The sequence below is a fragment of the Phyllostomus hastatus genome, unplaced genomic scaffold (genome assembly GCF_019186645.2).
Source record: "Phyllostomus hastatus isolate PE091 unplaced genomic scaffold, TTU_PhHast_1.1 phas_scaffold_200, whole genome shotgun sequence".
Lineage (NCBI taxonomy): Eukaryota > Metazoa > Chordata > Mammalia > Chiroptera > Phyllostomidae > Phyllostomus > Phyllostomus hastatus.
Window position 1 is genome coordinate 4,715,359 of NW_025334016.1, and position 14,372 is coordinate 4,729,730.

General features: G+C 55.4%; 1 protein-coding gene across 9 annotated transcripts in view; it reads right to left on the bottom strand.

Moving 5' to 3' along the window:
* The window catches only part of BCOR (BCL6 corepressor), a 45,263-nt gene extending 31,859 nt beyond the window's left edge, over positions 1–13,404 (bottom strand). For 4 of the 9 annotated variants that reach the window (XM_045860461.1, XM_045860459.1, XM_045860460.1 and 1 more), the window contains exon 1: positions 11,809–11,938. The gene's annotated coding sequence lies outside the window, so the exon portion shown is untranslated. Of the gene's footprint in view, positions 1–10,431; positions 10,451–11,009; positions 11,368–11,808; positions 11,939–12,536; positions 12,612–12,777; positions 13,323–13,356 lie in introns of those variants that run through there. The other 5 variants (XM_045860457.1, XM_045860455.1, XM_045860453.1 and 2 more) reach the window with 5 other exon arrangements.
* Between the last annotated feature and the right edge of the window lie 968 nt (positions 13,405–14,372).

The window sequence follows — 14,372 nt, forward strand, 5'->3', positions numbered from 1 at the left end:
GGGGGAAAAAAAAGCCAACTAGAGTCCCTCCTCACAAGCACGGAGTCTAATCCTGGAAATACAGCCCGGCTGCTTTAAGAGAGCTGGAAGGAGGGAAAGACTGCCAGTGTTTTGGCGTTGCAAGCTTGTTTATCTTTCCGCCTTTCCTCCAAGGCGAAACTCGTTTTGCAAGCAACATTCCTACAGAAAATGGCACACGTCATAAAAAGAGACCAATTTATAGAACTGGCACCGAAGTTCATGTATCACTCCAGAAGCATCTCCCCGCTCTCCACCAGGGAACCCAACTGAATGTAGAAATCCACATGAAAACCCAGAGAGGGGAGACTTGGTGGGGTGGGGTGGATTGGTAAATTCTGTTTGCAGACATCCTGCAGGCTGTATACCCAGGAACCAAGCAAAGTCACATAGAAAAGGGACTGATGTAGAGTCAAGTTAGCTCTAAATGATCCTCCTCCAAATCCCACAGGCCAGGGTTTCAATTTTGGGATGGGGAGGGAGGTGGGGGGTGATTTTTACACTCAGCTTCCCCCAGGAGAGTCTACAGACAGACCCACCAGGCTATCCAGGAATTTCCAGGACTGGTCATTGTTGCCATCAACTGCTCTCTCCCCCAACCCTGGTACCTCCCTGCAGTTCAGGAAGGAGAGGGGGGAGACATGACTACGACCAGGAAACCAGAAGGCCCATGACTGTGGGCCTCTAGTTGATTAAGTGAGAGTGGGTGGCTCTGTGGGGAGACTTCAGGACTGTACCTCTCCATCCCGCAGCTGAAGGCAAATGCACTTTTGAAAATGGGCAGGCTTGGGAGTCAGAACCCAAGCTGCACCCCTTCCACCCCAATACGGGGCACCCCCCTCCCGTTTGGGCCCTGAACCTACACAATTGGGTTTCCAATCTGGGGCACAGTGCCAGGTGAAAAACACACACACAGCACCCACCTGTCTCTCTAACTTGTCTGAATCACAGGGCCATTTCAGAGGGGGAAACAACGGCCTTCAGAGCCTTGCAGTCTCCAGAAAGCCTTCAGTTAATAATACATTCTTTCCAACAAGCTTGCTTATAGCTGAAAGTTAGTTCCCCAAATCTTAAAAATCCTGTCATAAGCAGCTGAGGACCCACGTCCACAGATCTTGGCCAAACCCCTCTGGACACGGACACACACACATGACCCAGGGGACCTTCTCCTGCCACCTCTTTCTAACGAGTTTCCTAAACCACAACACACACGTCATTCTGCACCTCCATCACAATCCTGGGAGTCAGAGAAGTGTGTGTTAGGGGACGGGTTTGCTGCTGAGCTTTCCCTCATCTGAGGACACTCTGGCCAGAAAGTGGTGGCCACCTCTGCAGCTCTGGGCGGGCCTGCATAGTGTGCGCTTTGTGTAAGTGCCGAGGAGGCACAGTGCTGCTCGTGCACCAACAGCTGTCACATTATTTGCACTCGCTGTAAACAGCCTTCACATTCCCCCCTTACCACATAGTTAAAGCCAGACTAACAATCCACAGTTCGAGATCAAACCAACAACAGCAGCATTGTGTCTGCCTCCACGGCCTTCGCACCAAACCCAGCAGCTGGCAGGTTTCTCCGGAACAAGGGACACCCCCCCTTCCCTCACTCCTCCAGGCTCCAGCCAAGGCTAGCCAAGGCAGCATGCGTTGATTAATGCTGATAGTCAATGCAAAAGCACAGCCATTTCGCAAAGGTTTTAGTGTGGTTTATCAGCCCGCTCCCAGAGTTTTCTTCTTCTCCTGGTGGCTTGGAGAACCACCCCTCCCCCAGTTCCTCAGCTGGGAATAAAGGTTGTTCAGGCTCCCAGGGTCAGTTTCCATGCTTGGCAAAGCGTAGGCTAGCCTGCCTGGGCCATGCTTGGGGTCTGTGCAGGGAGGCCTACAGCTCTCCTGCCTATCACAGGGGCCAGGCAGCTTCTGCACTTTCTGCAGCCTCTTGTGTTTCAGAAATTGTCCAACTCCCTGAATAGTTACTGGTCGCCCCACTGATCAAAATGTCTCCTTTATGATTTTTGGTTAAGTCGAACATTTCCATAATCGTCATTATTAGCGCAAATTACACGCCTAATCGGTCCTTAAATAGATTTTAATTAAATAATCATACAAGGCTCATTTTATGACTTAAGAAAGGCATTACTTTTCGTTATAAACTTTCCACCAGGATGTAAAATAATGATAGCAGACAAATACTTATTCTTTGAAAATCACCAATGGGCAGAGTGTAGTGAAACAGACCCAGATTCACCTTCTGGAATTGAAGCCAAGACTAGACATGCCACATCTGCACAACTTTCCTCTTGAGAAGGAAGAGGGGTTATCTTCCCCCAAAGCCATTACTTTTGTCTCTTTGGAGCCAGGAGAAACCAATCCTAAATGCTACTTTCCCTTACCCATCTGAAGAGCTTTCTCCAGCTAGAAGTCTCTCTTAGAGACCACTCCTCCCCTCCCCCAGCCATTTTCTACCCCTTCAGTCTGGTGAGAGTGCAAAGCAGGCAGGCTGTGCTTGTTAAACGCTGTGTAAAATGCTGTTAATAAAATAATAAATACAGAGGGTGGAGGCTGCTTGTTCCACGGGTGTTTTGACTGGCAATGCCTTGGCACTTGTCATGTGTTTATGAGAGGGCAGACAACTGGAGGATTTACATAGTTTGGACATTTCTGTAGTTCATTTATTCTTCCCTGAATGACCTAGGCCCCTAGGGCCATTTCAAGTTTGCATTTGTACAGAACTGGTAAATACCTAAGACTTTCTCCAATTAAACAAAGTTTTACACCTAAAGCTGGAATTTGCATACTCTCAGACTCTCCCCACTCTGCCCTCAGCCTATTTTGCTCAAGAAAATGAAGAAACCTTCAATAACAGCCCCCTGCCCTGCTCTCCCCACCTTCACCCTACTCTGGGGATACCTAGGGCAAAGGTTAAGGTGTCTTCACATGACAGGCAAGGCCCTGGCTGTCCACTGTGGAAATAATTGCAGTTAGGTACATCCTGGTCATACTCTACCTCTACATAGTGAGCTAGGATGGGGGCAAAACTGCTGGTCTGGTAAAACCCACTGTTCACGAAACAATGTCAGCAAAGGCTGGAAGGCATTCTTTAGAGAGGGACCAGGGATTCGTGCCTACTGAAGCTCTTTCAGCACAAAGGCTTTTAGGGGAAGAAGGGAAAAAGAGGGAGGAGGAGGGGGAGAGGAGGAGAGAAAGGGAGGGCTCCTGTTTCAGAGCAGGCATCCCCCGAGAGTCAAGAACCAAGTGTAGCTTCAATCAAATGCTGACTTCCCCTGTGGGAGTCGAGTAGGAAACCTGATCACAGTAGCTTACTACCGGCCTGGATCCATACAGGTCTGGTTTTCTTCTCATGCTAGTAATTTTTTTAAATACATATCGATATAAAAGAAGCAATCCCTGGCAGACTTTATTGAAAACCACACTGAGCCCTCATAACATCCGGACTTAATCCCTATCAAACAAACCACAGCACCCCTGGCTTCTGCAGCAGGCCACCCCCTCTCACCTCTTCCAGCCAGGTCCCTCCCCTGAAAGAATGGAGGGAAAACTCACCAAAGAGCACCAAAGAGTTCCCTCCCCTGAAAGAATGAAGGGAAAACTCACCAAAGAGCAACCAGATACTGGTTCTGGAATCAATTCCTAACCATATAATGATCCCATTTAGGGGGTAAAATACCCAAGTCTTTTCATATGGAACCCTTTAAAATGCAGAATCCGAAGAACTGTAACAAAGGGAGAGAGGAACCCATGGAGATGGGGCAGGGGGATATCCCTGGAGATACCCTGGGAGGGGAACTTGAACTGCAGTCCCCAGACTGGCCTCAGCAGGTCTCAGGGGGAGCAGGGACTAGAGGAGCAAACTATAGGAACATGACCAGTCATTCACAGCAGCCACTAATCCTTGGGGCCTACTACGTGCCAAGTATTCTTTGATCCTAAGGTGGATAATTATTCCCAGTCTTACAAATGAAGAAACTTACTGAGACTCAGAGGCCATAAATAACTTGCCCCCAAGGTCACACAGCTAGTAAAAATGGGCCACGGTCAAACTCAGTCCTGGAGTTGCGGAGAGGAGCCAATTATTAATCTAATTGTGCCATTCAAAATCCCTCAAAACTTCAGAAGGCTTCCTCAGGTCTTGTTACTCAAGTCCAGGGTAAAAAGATAGCCTTTAACACCAAGGTAACTTGGTCCACACGGTGCCTGGAACCCAGTTGCTCCTACACCCAATAATTTCTTGGTCCATTTGAAGTCATTCCCAATTTCCCCCACATCCTCCATCCACATCTCCCTACACTGGAATACCCTGGTGTGAGGCCAGAGCTTCAACAAGGCTCCACTTTCTCCATCCAGGATCCCAGAATTGGCAGGGATAGTTGGTGGGTTGCTATTCAAGTCTCTGCAGAAAGTGCAGACTTCTGGCACTAGAACAAGGCTTGCCACCCTAGTTTTGCTACATAAAGCAATAAATCAAATTATCTAGATAAAGCAAAAACCCTTTGGAAGGAGTGCCTACACCCACTATTCCTAGGGTTTTAAGTGGGAGGAAATAGATGGAAATAGCTTACACAATGCTGGGGGTCCCACCACAAAAAGCCTTTCCTACCTGCAACTTCTAGTCCCAGAAACGCAGGGTCAGCACCCAACATCCCCTCCCTATCTCATTCCCAATTTCCAGGTCTGCCTCAGGCTTTCAGATGCGACTGGGTGGGGGGCAGGGACCAACAGGGGCACAGGACCAGTTGCTCCTCCAGAGGCCGAGTAAGGCTCCGGATGTGCGAAATGGCTCCAGGAGCCACTGAGCAGGCAAAGGCCTGGGGTGCGGAAGGGGTCGAGGCGACGGAGGGCCGGGTCCTCCACCCTAGGAGCCAACAGAACAGGTCTCGGAGGCCCGGCCTCTCCTGACAACCTCTCCTGACAACCGGGTCAGTGGCTTGCTCTCATTTTCAAACTTTTCGGCCTCCACGACCAGGCCATCGGAGCAAGGCTTCCAGCCTTCACCACCGCCCTCCCCGCCCCCTAGCTTGGTGCAGGCCCTTCCAACCTCAGGGGAGGCGACCCGCGACCCCCGCCCCCGGCACCTTGAGACTGGGCCAGGCAGACGCCTCCCCTCCCCCACTTGGGCCACCTGGAGCAGGCAGCTTCTCCGAGCCATCGGCGTCGGGATAAGATATGGACTTAGTCTTCGAAGGAAATCGGCAGCCTCCAACTGTCCAAGCCTGCCCGCGGTGCCCGTGCAGTGCACCCCACACTCGCGCGATCCCCGAAGGAGCTAACGCTAGGGGAGGGGGGAAGGGGAGGTAGAAAGGGTTATGGTTTTTTGTTTTTTTTTTTTAATTTTTTAAACTCTTCAAATGGCGAGTTCCATGTGTCCCAGACAACGACTGCGAGCGCTCGCTCGGGTAGAACAATAGAAATGGGGGGATTGCCGGAAATGGTGCTGGAAGACCCCAATAACGCCATAAACCTCTCTTCTCCCTCGCAGTTACCATTAGCATTAAAAGACTCCAATGCTTTAAACGCAATAGTACATGTTTATAACTTTTTTCCCGCTGGGTCTCCACACCCTAAATAGATCCCCTCCTCACATTATGAAACCACAAAGGCAAACACCGCTCCCAAATTTGTGACCTGAAACTCTGGGGCTTCTCACCTGCTCTGGCCCTGACACCCTGCTCTGACTCACCCCCCTTCCCGAGTAGTTCCTCTGGTTTGCACCTAGACAATAAATTTAGTTTAATTTAGCTTCCGGTCTTTAATTTTAGCAGGTCTCCTTTTTGCATGCAAATCAATATGGCAATTACCATCTAAAAGCTCGCCCAGCCCCGGGTCAATGTAAATTGATCATTGTCCGCCTTCCACAAAATAACACCGGGAGTCTGTGGTGCATAATGAGATTATACTGGAAACTGTCTTTTAGATCACAAATTATATTTTATGCTGTCAGGATCTTCCCCTAGCGGACTTCCCCGCTAGACTAATCACCGGGAGCTGAGCCATGGGTGTTGAGGGGTGCTGTTGGCTGGGAAGACATGGCTCTAAAAAGTAACCAAGTGGGGACCCACATTTCTGATGCCCTCCTTTGGGGGCAGGCAGAGATGAGCTTGTGCTGGGAAAGGGTGCCTTCTGCAGAATGTCGAGGAAAAGCATCGTTCACTAATTTTCATCCAAGGCTAAGTCAGATCTCCCTTCCTAAGGAACACACCGGGGTCAACCATAGAAAGCCGATGGGCAGGTCTGGAGGTCAGTGGATGTAGCATTCCAAGTGCTGGTGACTAGGCAGCTTGGCCACCCCCGCTTCCACGGGGGTCAGCCTGAGGAGGCCAACCACTCCTGCTCTGGCTGCTTTTCAACCTGGCCACTGCCACCCAGGACTAAGCAGCGCAACCAGCTTTGCACACAGAATCTTGTCCGCTACACACCTTGGCAAAGCAGCCAAGGCGGGGCTAGTCTTCCCCTCCCAAGGCTGGGCGAGGTCCCACCAGGCTCGAACCTTGTGATCTGGCAAGAAGCCTTCCAGGAAGAAAGTCCCTTCTCACTAACAGCACTACTCCCCCCCACCCCCGCTCCTCTGCAGCCCCCAGAGCACGAGAGTGACCCTAGGGCCTAACAAAGGGGCCATCTGAGCTCTTTTCAGCCTCGCGCTGGTGCGCGGGCGGGGGTGGGAAGCCAGGGCCGAAGTAGACGCGCGCGAAGTGGACGGCGGGCCGGTGCCCAGGAGGAAGCCACCAAGATGGCATTGTCAGAGCTGCCGGGCACTGCTGAATACCGTCCTGGCTTTCTTGGGGTTCCGGCGGCACTGCAGCCTCCCAGCCTCCCGCCTAGCCCGCTGCCCACCCCTGCCCCGCCCGACCCGGCGCGGGCTCCACCCGAGAGTGCGGTCTTCCCAATAAAGGCTGAATTCCCGGCTGGGCTCAGACAAAGAGGGACCTCGGCAAATCGATGCCGCGGGCAAACCAAACCCTAGCCTAGTTTATGTGCGCGTCTGGGGTCACAGAGACGCCTGCTAATCCATCCTACGCAGGCCATCCCCACATGGTGTCCTCCAGAAAAAAGAGAAAGAAAGCACACCAAAATGAAAGCATACTTCTTTATTCCTCCCAAAAGCCAAACTTCGCACTTCTTTCAGTTCTGTCTTTATCAGTCCACTGGGCCCTGAGCCACCTTTACAGGAGCAGTGCAACATCCATTCTTCCCACCTGACCCAAAAGGTAAAGACACTCTTCCTCCACCCTCCATCCACTCAAGATCAAAGACTCAAGAACTGTTAGAAATCCTTCTACCTGCTTAACAAACACATACCCTCTCTTCCACTCTAGATGGGAAGAAACTATAACCAGAAGAAATCTTCCTATATGAGGGCCATCCACCCTTACCTAGGCCACTTTGCCCTGAGTTCTCCTGTAGGCAAAGACATTATTTCCCTGTGCATGAGGGTGCAAAAGTGGTGGTGTTGCCCACTTCCGACCACCAGTCTCACTCCGCAGGAAAGTCTACATCAGAGCAGGAAAGTCTACATCAGACACGGAGTTTTTGTCATTCAGCCTGTGTACCTAAGCATGTATGTATGCATATGAATGCTTTCTGTGTTTCCAAGTGACCCTCTTCACACCTTTAAATGGGCTTTTTGTCTCTGGACCAAAGTCACAGAAATCTGTCCCAGTTTCCAGCTCAACAAAGTCTGGGATTTTCTTAGAATATTGCTATAGGTCTCTGTATTTGCAAATCCATGTTTACATTCCTCTTGGCCAGTTCTTTATCTCTTCTGTATCTCTTGTTCCTTGTGGGAACTGGAGCCCAAGTGTCTTGATTTGTCTCAGCACATGTCATCCAGGCACACATCTTAATCTGAGCACTTCTGTCTAACATGTACACCTTCTTACTACTTACTTTCTTGCCTTGCCTATGTGTGGCTCATTTTCAGGCCAGACCAATATGGGTTTGCAGTTCAAATGTAATGAGAAGATCCCATAGACAACAACCCTAAAAAGGAGAGCAGGTGGAAGAAGAAGGAGTGCTAATAATGATTTATGTATACACAGGGTAACCCACCCACCAATTTCAACCTCTGGAAAGAACTAAACCAATTTGATATTGACCTCATGTGTGTATACAAATTATTGATCTTGCACACATCACTGTCCAACTCCTGTTTCAAGGCAGTCTCCCTGCACATATGTGATACTAACTTCACACAAGTTCTCTGTTAAAAGTATGTCTATTTATACAGATAACTCAAGGATCTCTTTGCTCTCTCCAAATACCTGCACACAGTGGCCTGGCACTTCAAGCTCAGATCTTCCATCTGCAGCAGTCTCCGAGCGAAGCTCAAACCAACTACATCTCTGAGTAGACCTTCCCATATTGGATTGCCAAAAGAGTTCTCTTCTGGGAACATTGAGGTCTACATCTGCATCTCCCAAACTCAGTTCCCTTAGTAAGGGTGTTCATTGTGTTCAAACCTTCCCTGTTAAGTATCCAGTCAAACTAGATCACCTAGCAGCTGCGTTTGGTTTGTGAAAGAATCGAGCCCAATGCACCGGGATGTGCGCGTGCAAACAGAAAAGGGAAAACCCTAGGCCCAGACACCTGCCCCTCCCCCTCAGGGCTACTCTGCCTCCAGGAATTTCTGCTAGGCTTCTTGCCACCCCCCCCCGCCCCCCACCACACTCTCTCTCTCTCTCTCTCTCTCTCTCTCTCAATCGCCTTTAAAGGGTTAAGAGAAACCCTCGCAGTCCTCCCTCCACCTTGTTCGCTGGGCCCGCAGGCTGGCTCGTTCACTCGCAGCTCGCGGGAGTCTGCCGCTGCCGCCGCCTCCGCCGCCCCCCCCCCCCCGCTTCCCGTCCTTCAGCCGGGAGGGAGCCTGCATGCCTGTCTAGACCGATCTATCATAGGCACACCAACAACACCCGCGAGAGCGAGGAGACCCTGCCCAGGTCCCCGTGCCCGCACGGTTCCCGGCGGACAGACCCGGGGAGCGTGACTGGGCCTGAGGAGTGGAGGGGGAAGCTTATCCCCGCTGGCTTCCCCGAGAGCACAGCGGGTCCTACCCGGCCCCGGCCCCCCGAGCTCCCGCTAGCCCGGCTGGCGGGGCACAGTCACAGCTTTGCGCGCCGGGCAGTCCTATTTTTATCTTGTCTAATCCCAAACTGGGCGGGGAGCACAGGCGTCGTGCTTAGAGAACAAGAGATAGGCGAGGGAGGCGGGGAGGAGCAGCCAGGCAGCGACGCGAGCGGGAGCGAGTTAAAGACAGTCGAGACGACTGAGGGCAGGAAGAAAGAGCGGGCTGCGCCGGCCTCGAGGCGCCGCACGCAACGCGCAGCCCCGAGAAGTTACACTTGCCTCCCCACCGCCCCACTCTGCCCAGCCCTCCCACCTCCCAGCAGCGCTCTCCTCTGCTCGGGCCGCCGGGCCTCGGCCTGTGTGGGAGGCAGAGGCCCGGCCGGCCCTGCAAAGGGCTGGAGAGAATCGCTAATGAGCTGTGCGGCCCATTGATCCGGAGAACACTTCCTAATTAACTCTCAGTCGCCTACTGGTGACAGGGCCTCAAAGGACAGCGGTGGGGCCGTCCGAGCCCTAGTCCCAATCTGCGCGCCCAGCGCCCGAGCCCCTCGCACTCCTCACTACCCCAGGCGATCCAGGTGAGCGGCGGCGGCGTATACTCGCACACCGAAGGCTAGTTTCTCGTTAAACCTGGACGGCATATTAATCAACATCTTCCCTACCTCCTCCACGCGGTAAAATCATGCCCAAAATAAACACGGGAACCAATACTGCAAAGCCCAGACCCTATAACAGGTCGGGGGTGAAGTGGGAAGTGTTAAGAACCAAACGTAGTCTCCAAGTGTCCACGTACAGGAGTCTCCGAATCCAACAATTAAAACGCCTTCCACACAAGCAATTCTGTTGGCAAAACCGAATCCAACACCTCGTAAGGATTGATTTCGACCCGCGGTGTCCTTTTCCAGTGCCACAGGAAGTGTCAGATGGCTAGAAATACCCAAGTCTGTCTGGGTTCACCACCCACCACCTTCTGGGGTGAGCCATTTCCTCCCCATTTTTACTCCCAGGCCATTTTAAGGATCTTTCTCCAAGAGGCTAGCCCTAGAACGTAACACCACTACTTCCCCTAGCTCTCTCTCAAAAAAAGAAAGAAAAGAAAATCTAAAATCCTGATCTGTCTAGTCTAGACACAGCGAGGCGGTGCGAATACCTATTTGAAGCGCGCCGGTTTCTTTTTAAGGTTTGTTTTTAAATACACATATCCCTCCCCTTTCTTCGCTCTTCCATTCCCCCAACCCCCACCCTTCAGACGCCGACGGCGCGCGCCCTCGCGCGCGGGCACTCAGCCTCTAGCTGGAGAGCTTGGAGTTTCTGGAAAAGATTCATTAACAACAAATTAAGCCTCACCCAGCTTCGGCCTACACGCGGCCAGACTCCGCCGTCTCGGGGACCCGGAGACGTGCCCACTCGAGAGGGCGAACAGCTGGAAGCCCGCGGGGACCACGCGCGGCTCGAGCCGCTGGGCTCCGCACACGGCACTTCAAGGCTTGCTTCGTAAACAGCAGGCGCACGTCGCCGCCGACCGGAGCCCCGGAGTTGGCTGAGGCTTCTGCAGCGCAGGCGCCCGCCTGCTGAGCACGGGCCCCGCGGCGTCCTGTCCTCCCCGCCGCAGCCGAGGATCCCGTCGGGTGCGCAAGTTCCTCTTCACCCTCCACCTCAACACCGCACACCCTCGGAGTGAGACCAACTTCCTCCGGCCGCAGACTCGCACACGCCCAAGAGGGCTTCCCACCAGACTCCCCGCTGCCCAGCGGAGGGCCCAGGTCTTGTCACCCCGCCCTCCCTTCCCGCCCCCGCAAATTTTACCCCCACCCCTGGGGGCTCAGAACTTAAAACCTACCCTGCAGTGTCGGGAACTGGATAGGGATGGGAGAGGGTGGCGAATTGCAATTTTATAAGAACATTTACAAAACAAAGCGTCTGACCTGGCGGGCAGGAGGACAGGCCGAGTCGGAACCCCTCACTCTTGTAGATTTCCTAGTTTGTTTGTTGTTGTTGTTGCTTTAATTTTAATCCACGTGATTCTTGGTTCGGGGCAAGCCAAGAAAAAACCCGGGACTCCCTTGCCGAGTTGCGCGGAGGCGGCAGCAGGTCGAGCTCGGCTCGGCCGGGGCGCCTGCCACAAACCCTGGTGCACGCACACGCCGAGTTCCACTAGGAGGAACGAGCAGCCCCCAGAGAGTCGAGACCAAGTGGCGGCGGCAGCGGCTGGGGGTTTTTACAGTTCTTTCCCGAGTCGAAAAAGAAAGCAGACGGGAACCCGACGCCCTCCCCTTCCTGCTCGCGAGCTAACGCCGAGCCGAGCTTCCCAGCTTCCAGCCCAGCTCCCCCGCCCCCCCCCCCGCGCACGACTCGCTGCACTCAGCCGCGACCGCACTCCCGCGCACGCAGACACACAGGCTGCAAACTTCCACTCGGCGAACTCCCGATCTCCTCCCGGTCCCCGGGGAGACAGCATGCCCCTCCGCCTCGCCCCTCCTTAGTGCCCACGCGGGGACGCTTAGGTTGGCCGCATCTTTAATAACTTAAGAGTTAAGAGATAAAAACGAAAGCGAGCACAGCAGCCAAAGGGAAGCGCGAGGCGAAAGCTTCGCGGGGTACACGAGAGTCGAAGGAGCAACCCGCAGAGGGCGGGGGCCCCGGGGGGGGGACGACTGCAGCCCACGGCGCGCCCGCCTGCCCGCCGGTGCGATCTCCCCGGGGAAAGGTGTTTCGGGCACTGACCTGAAATCCCCAGCCGGGGAGTAAGGAAGGAGCCTGCGATCCGGAGCTTTGAAGTGGCCCCCCCAACAGAGTCGAGGCGGCGAGGAGCCAGGGGCGGCTGGGTGGGTGGGGAGAGGTGTGCGGGGTGGGAGGAAAGTGGGGTGGCAACGGGTAGCGATCGGAGATGGAGCGGGGCCGGGGAAGCGCGGCGGGCAGCAAAGTTTGCCGTCCCCGGCTGCCCGCAATCCGCTCGCGGCGCCGCGCTCGCTCGCCTCCCTCGCCGTCTGCTGCCAGTCGGCTGCCCTCGGGGTCGGCCCCGCTGTGGGGTGGGCTCTGGACTGGGTGGGGGCGGGGCGGGGCGGGCTCAAAGCCTCCAGGCAGGTGGCGACAGCTCCGAGCGATCCTCCGGGCTCCCGCGGCTGGGCCGGGCTCGGCGGGGCTCAGCAGCTCCCGCGCCGCCGCTGCCGCCCGCGCTCCGGCAGGAGCCCCAGCGCCATGTTGACGGATCGCCGCGAGCGCCCGCTCGGGCTGGGTGTGTGTGTGTGTGTGTGTGTGTGTGTGCCTGTGTGTTGGCCAAGTCGTCCCTGCGCGGCGACAGCGCGGCTTGGGCTCCCCGCCTGGCGGCTCGCGGGCTCCCCCTCCGCCGCCCGCTTCGCTCCCTCTCTCGACCGCGGTCTGGGCTCCGGCGTGTCTCCCCCGCAGCCGCCGAGCTCCGCAGGCGTTCAGCGAGGAGCGTAGCTCAGCCTCACCTTGCCGCTGGGAGCCCGAGCTCCGTCTGCCGCCGCACGCCGCGATCCCAACGCGTCCCCCCTCCCGGGTTCCCTCCTCTTCCTCCTCCCCCTCCCTCCACCCGCCCTTTCTCCCTCCCTCCTCCCTCCCAGCAGCCGCCTCCCCTCCCCCCCGCAGGCCCAGCGTTCGGGCGACAGCCGCCTGCCCGTCCGCCGCCGCCTCCAGCTCTCGCAAGTTTGAGCTCCCCTAGCCTCCGCTCACCCTCTGCTGCGGCGCCTCGGCGTTGGGCTTTCGGAGGGGTGATTCCCCAGGAAAGGTTTGCTCGAGTTGCCCCAGCCGTCACCGATTCCCCGCCGGGCGCGTTTCGCCTCTCGGGGTCCGAACCCCAGACCACTTGGGTGGCGCCCCTCTCGCCCCTGGCCCTCCCCTCCCCCTCTCGGACCGAGTTGGCTGCGCACACCCGTCTGGGCGTGCGTCCTGGGCGAGCCCCAGACCGACTAAGGCGGCGGCGGCGAGGGCGGCCCACAGATCCGGAGCCCAGGGGATGGGGGGCGGCGGGGGCGGCTCTCCCAGCCGCGCGCCGAGACTCCCCTCGCTACCCAGAAGGCCAGTGGAGGACCGCAATTACCATAAAGCGCTTCGCACTCCGCTCAGCCAAAGCTGTCAAACCCCAGCGGCAGCCACTGCTGCCTCCTCTCACCACCAGCGCTGCGCTCTCCCGGTTGCGTGTCCCCTACTAGACCATGCAGAGCTTGGAGAATGCCCGTTGGCACCCACTTCCTGCCTGGGGCGCCCCTTATTCCCGGAGGAGCCCTTTCCCATTTCGCTGTCAACAGCTACCTGAAAACACGGCCCGGGGCACTGGTGGCCGTTCCGCCCGAACTCCCCGCCCGAGTTCCCCGGACGTTTCAATTGTATGGGAATTGTTTGGAGAGGCGGGGGTTGGAGGAGGCAGCCCTAGGGACACAAGGAGGCGGGGATGGGTGGTGTGGGGACGGTAGGGGAGGAGAAATCCACCAGAAATGCCCCCCAGTTCGCGGGCATTTCACAGTGTGCACCTCAGATGTCTGGAGGGTCTGTCCCGGCCCCTCACCCCCACCTCCAGAGATTATCTCCCGCGTTTTATTTTCCTTGGCAGGGAGCAACTTTTGGCTTACACCATTCGCCCCATAAATTTCCACTCGGTAACGTCGTGCTGATCGTACAGCCCGCGCCCGCAGCAGTTAATTCAATTGACACGTATTGAGCTTCTCCAGCGCACCCGGCGCGGCGCTGGGCGCGGGGGAAGGGCGGGGGCAGGCAGGCGGGCGGGGGAAGCGGAGAGGCGAGGTTCCGGCCTCCCCGGAGTGCAGAGCCTCTGGGGATAGCCGAGAAGCCCCAGTTCGTGCAGCTAGCGGGAAGGGGTGGGAGTGGGGGAGGGGTGTTCCGGCCTAACCGCACCCAGATCGCGGGGCCGGACGCTGCGGCAAAAGGTGACCCCACTCCGTTGCTGCTAGGGTCTTTTTTATGCTGGAGGTGGGGAGTCTCTTTTCTGCTTAAGGACAAGATGGTGCAGGCTCGATGAGAACATCAATCCGAAATGGAGGTGACTTGTAAATCCACACGGAAAGTTTTAAAATTTCCTGGAGTGTCTCCATGCCAAAAATAATCAAAAGCATCTCAAGTTGATTACTAAGTCAAGGTCAAGGCCAAAACCAGCTCTAGCTAGAAGATCCCTTTTAAAAATTAGACTTAATACTAACTGCGGGACTGGTGTTAGGTGCGATTTTATTTATTCTGTTTTAGTTCTCAGCAGTTATAAAAACAGCCCTTTCCAAAGCAGAAGTGAAACATCTCTACCGTTTGAAACCCGAAAC